We start from the raw sequence: 6000 nt of genomic DNA, 5'->3' as shown, positions 1-6000 counted from the left end.
GGAAGATACTGATAAAAAAAAAATGGTAATTAGGAATCTCATGTAGAAATATTTTATAGATCTTCCACAAAGGTTGCAAAGTAAACACTCTATACTTCAGAGGAGGGGTTGTTCAAAAGTTCAGAATCTCCTCAGAATTTGGTGTGGTAGAAGGTTGTTACAAAAACTCTTGAGGTTGGGTATGCACTGTTGTAGCTGTTTTCATTTTAGGGATGATAAGGAATCCTAAAGTTGTAATGACCTCCCACAGAAGGGACTCTGAAATCAGGACTGTGCAGGTTTTTATTGAAGTTGCAGCCATTGGCTCTTTAGTATCAATGGTAGTAAGTCAGTGAAGATGATACTGGCTTCAGTCACAATGTTCCAAGCAAGAGTAATGCTAAACACCACAGTGGGCTGTTTCTCAGCATCTTCTCAATTTCAGGAAAAGTGGGCCTTGGGAGAATGGAAATCTTCTTGATCACAGATATGAAGAGATGAGTAGACTCTGTACTCTTAACTTGGTATAGTGAGATGTCTACAAAGTGGCAAAGAAATCAAAACCATCTTCAGTATGCAGCTGAGTGTTAGTAGAATCAGAATAGATCAAAGAAGTATGTTCACTTTTGTGCTTAAAAAAAAAGTGGTCCTTTAACAAATTGGAGAATGGGAAGTTGGTTTTTTTTTTTAATTTTAATTCATGGAATAAGTTTCCTCAAATGTGGGCTTTCTATTGGTGTAAGAGTCAGAATCTACTAAGAACTTTGGTAGATTCATGGAACTGGCATTGTTCCGTGAGTAAATATTGGTGGCCTTTCGCTAGTCAGTCAGAGAAGTGATTACTGAAATGATTTGTGTCCTCTAGAGTAGAGTCCAATTTGGCTTTCTCATATCTGGTTTCATGCCCCATCTTGCCAGCTTTCCACAATCAGCCTCCCTTACCCATTCTCCACATTAATGCCAGAGAGGTCACTCAAGAACACAAAAATGATTTTGTTTCTCCTGGTCTAAAATTGCTTAATAGTTCCACATTGTCTAGAGTATAATACCTAAATGTCTTAGATTGGCATAAAAGCCTTGCGTAGTTTGGCCTTTGTCTACCTCTCCAAATGTGTAATTCTGTCACAGGACCACATAGCCACCCCAAACAGCAGCTCACTTCTATTCCTCAGCTGTCATAAAGGATGCTGGTGTTCTTGGGAAAACCTAATAATGCTATCTCTTTTCATTTATTACATTCCCTACAGGTCTTGTGTTTCCATTTCTTCTCTATTTAGAAAATTCCTATTCACCCCTCAAACCTTAACTGAGCTTCTTTTGAAAAGGCATCCATGACATACTCAATCATTCTGTCTTTTAGTTTCCCACACCCTCAGCATTTTGCACAGTGACTGGCACATGGTAATTTCTTAATAGTTGTTTTATTTATGAATGTATTATTTCTGACATTAATTTTCAAGGTCTTTAATGAGTAAATATGCCTGTAAACCTTTAAGAGAAATGTGCAATACACGGGGTGTATCAAGAATTGCACCTAATTGCTGGTAAGTAATAGAGATCTGGTCACAATCATTTAAACCCAGTAGAGTTTGTATTTTCACCAAAACAGAGTTAAGATATAGATACACCAGGGCTGATGTGGCAGTGCCACAGAGTATATTTAAATTTCCTCTGCAGCTTTTTGTAGTGTAAATCTTGACAGTTGGCTGTTTTGTGTGTGTGTGTGTGATGCAAGTGCCTGACTTAAGCTTTGATTGCTGAGACATCCATTTCAAAGGGGCATCCTCTTCAAAGATGGCTATCTCCAATAAACAAGTTGCCAGCCACAGGACTAGAGAAAGAGCCAGGACACCCTCTCCATATTCCTTTGTTTTACAGAGCTTTGTTGATTTCAATAACAGGCCATCTGGCTGCTTGTTTTTCTCTTTCCTTGTTTTGAATTCCCACTCTTATGTTTTAAATTCACCAAACCATTGGCCTCCATCTTCAACCCCAAATAAAACTGAGAAAGAAGAGACTTGGATACATTTTGCTAGAGGTTTTCCAAACAACGGAATCTTAATTTCATAAAATGTTGGCATTTTCAGAAACATGCATTCTTTGCAACAGTTTTGGAAACCCCTGTCTAGACAATCTGTTTCAGAATTTTTTTCCCCAGTGACAAGTTAGTAGTCACTAATTACCTAAGAAGTAAACTTCAGATCCCCTTAGATTGATATTTTATTACTCTATTAGATCAAGACCTGCCTTTTTAGTTCAGATAATTTTTTTCTGTTCCTGTACCTCTGAATTTGTACATTTTTAAAGCATTTTCTCTAGGATGATAATAATCCTTTCTCTTTAGAGATATTTTACAGAACCTCATCATTTTTCTTCCAAAGGACCAAAGTCTAGAAGCACCTGGAATAAAACATGGGTCAGCTATATTCTCATGCTTGATGATCAATTTAAGCATTTTTTTCCCATTTTAATATGTAGACATTGTACATCTGCTGTCTGCTATGGCATCCACTGGAAAAGGAAATGTTATGTGCTGTATTTCAACCTCTGTATAGAGCCAGACTTTTCAAACAATGCAGATAAAAACAACCAATCATTTTGTTCCATGACTAAACCTAACAATCTCTGGGATACTAAAATTCTGTATCAACTGATGACAAAGCTGCCTGCTTTATAGGGAAGGAACATCTTCAGCATAGAGATGCTACATTAGAATATAGGCTGCATATTCTGCAAAGTTCCAGGCTTTGGAGCAAGAGAGTTCCAAGGTTCAAATCCTAGCACAGGCGTAGGATAGCTCAAAAATCTCAGGAAAGAACTCTTTTTTTTTTTTTTTTCAATGTTTATTTATTTTTGGGACAGAGAGAGACAGAGCATGAATGGGGGAGGGGCAGAGAGGGAGGGAGACACAGAATCAGAAACAGGCTCCAGGCTCTGAGCCATCAGCCCAGAGCCTGACGCGGGGCTCGAACTCACGGACCGCGAGATCGTGACCTGGCTGAAGTCGGACGCTTAACCGACTGCGCCACCCAGGCGCCCCTCAGGAAAGAACTCTTACTCTCTGAGCCTGAATTTCCATGTCTGAAAGAAGTGCCAAAGCATTTTGCAGCTTCATATTGAAGTTTTAAAAAAAAGTATGTAAAGCATTGAGCATAATTCCTGGCACATGGCTGTCTCCATAATTTTCTGTTTTTCTTCTTGCCTTCTTCATTCTTCTCATATTTATATTGTTATTTTTAGTAGTAATACAAGTACTGCACTAGTGTTTTAATAGTAATAATAGTAGTTAGCTCTGTTCTCCAGAAGTTTCTAGGCAAAAGCTTTCTTTCCATTTTTTCAAATAAATCCAAACACCTGCCTTATACAGCACAAATGTATTCCTTATTTTCTGAATACTCATAGTACCAGTAAACTTTGAATATTTTTAAAAATAATGAAGAAATTGAACCAATATAACTTCATAATGGAAAAGAGCATCTATCTCATCTGAGTGCCTACCATAGTCTATAATTTCCAATATGGTCTGGCTTCTGCACAAATTGCTAAAATCATCCAATATCACTTTTCCTCTCTTTCATTACCCATGTTCCAGCAACACTGCTTTTATTTCTCCTGTTCAAGCTTTCTGTGTCTCTACTCATGCTGTGTCTCTCTCTTTCTCCTTTTTCCCTCCTTACTCTCTTTCTCCCTCTCTTTTCCCCTATCCCCCTGGAATGTTCTTCCCCCAAAATTCTACATGACAGACTTTACACCAAATTTGCCACTTCAGAAGGGCCTTCCTTGACCACTCTAATGAAAGAAGTTGTCCCTAATTATGTTATCCTTTTTACTTAACTTTATTTATTTACGACCATCTGAAATTTTAAAATGTATTTGTTTACCTACTTATATTTGTCTCTACTTATTAGTAGGCATGCAGCAAGAGAGAAGAGGAATTGTCAGTCATAGTCAGTACTGTATTCCTGGTGCCTTGACTAATACCTGCCCCATTGGAAGGTCCTCAATATATGAATAAATGAATTAATGTTAAGTGAACCTTTATTAAACACAAAGGAAGGGAATTGCAGGCCAGCGTTTGCTCATTCACCTTTCTAGATTTTCTTTATATGCTGCATCCTTTTGTTTTGCTATATTCTATCAAGAACTATGAGGTGTCTAATGCTGCACCCTACTTGCAAGCTAACACTTTGCTGCAATTTCTTGGATGCAGGCAGAGGACATAAGACACCTGGGTCAAAGACAAAGGATTTTATTATTCAAAGCACAACCAGCAGCGTAACGTTTGCATCAGTGCCCCATACCCCAGTTTCCATAGGACAACCTGAAGAGGGCCAGATGGCACCTGCATATGGAGCGCAGTGCATTACAGGAGAGGAACCCGGAATATAGGGAAACCACATCTCTCTCTTCTATTTTTTAAGATTTTATTTTATTTTATTTATTTGGGGTAGGCTCCATGCCCACCGTGGGGTTTTAACTGATGACCTTGAGATTAAGAGTCACATACCCTACTACCTGAGCCAGTCAGGAGCCCCAAGAACCCACATCTCTTGTTATGAGAAACATGTATGCTATCTCTACCTTACTACAGAAACATCCTTGAAAAAATAATCTGAAACAAAGCAATCATTTTCTCTGCTCATAACATGTGCAGAAATGCTAGAAAACAACAGAGAATCGCCTCCTACTAAGTCCCTCTAACTCTTACTCACAATTCACCCCAATGTCTATTTTGCTCTTCTAAATTCTACCTTATATGTGACTTATTCAATCTATCTGTTTCCTCTGAATGTTCCTGGATCTCAGGGAGCCTACAATCTAATGTTAGTGAATAAGGAAATCCAGATTTTCCAGCTCCAAAACCAGCATTCCTTACCTATCTCACTCCAATGACCACGGCCTCATAAATAGTTGGAGTGGTTGACACTGTGTTTTGGAGCTATCTCCCTAACTATAGTTGACAGGAGGTAGTCAACTAATACTTTCCGCTAAGAATGAAGGGTTGGGTGTCCTCTGAAGCACTTAGAAGTATTAAACCCAGCAGGAGAAGTTCAAGCATGAGAACTCCTTCATGTGAATCACTATTATTAGAATATGTAATAACCAGAATATCCCTAATCAGCATGACTCCAATAGTTTGGGGATGGCAATGTGTCTGTCATAGCTTGGGATATAATCAGTGTATATTTATAGGGTTGGGATTAAGGGAGGGAAGTTTTTAGTCCAGTAGAATCCTAGGCACCAATACCTGAGCTGTCAAGTTTTTGCAAATATTCAGTAAAGTCTTTGTCTTATGCATAAGAGATATATGGGCTGATATGCAGGGTAACAATTTTCTTGCTTAATTATTGTGATAAGAGACATAAGCTTTAGTATTCAAAAAGAAACAGGGAAGGAGTGCCTGGTTGGCTCAGTCGGTTGAACATCCAATCTTGGTTTTGGCTCAGGTCATGATCTCACAGTTCATGGTTTTGAGCCCCTCATTGGACTCTGGGCTGACAGTGCAGAACCTCCTTGGGATTCTCATTCTCTCTCTCTCTCTTTCTGTCTTTCTCAAAATAAATAAACAAACTTTAAATTTAAACAAAAGCAACAAAAATAAAGAGAGAAGAGGATGGGAGCATACACAATTTGCAAAATGCAACATGAAATATTGTTGTCTATGCATAGATTCATGGAGCCAAGGAGAATTAATTGTGCATTCTGACTAATCTAACATCAGTGTTCCTATAACCTGAATCTTTTTAAAGCTTAAAGTATTTAAGCTTAAAGCTTAAAGTATTTAAGACAAGATTGTCTAAAGATAACAGTGACTGCTTATGCTAATATACATTGGCATCACTTTTTCTAGGAATCTTGAATTCATCCATTAAATCCTAAATTGTACACTGCATTCAGAGAGACATGTTTTCCCTGATGTGTGGCATTTACATGGCTATTTTGTAAATTCCCAAGTGATGGTGACCAAAATATTTCCTAAATAAAAGCATTATAATGGGGGTGCCTGGGTGGCTCAGTCGG

Source organism: Lynx rufus, unplaced genomic scaffold (genome assembly GCF_022079265.1).
Source record: "Lynx rufus isolate CCGP_SWC_20201006 ecotype Redwood Valley unplaced genomic scaffold, mLynRuf1.p SCAF_1, whole genome shotgun sequence".
Taxonomy (NCBI): domain Eukaryota; kingdom Metazoa; phylum Chordata; class Mammalia; order Carnivora; family Felidae; genus Lynx; species Lynx rufus.
Note: the sequence above shows the minus strand (reverse complement) of the source record.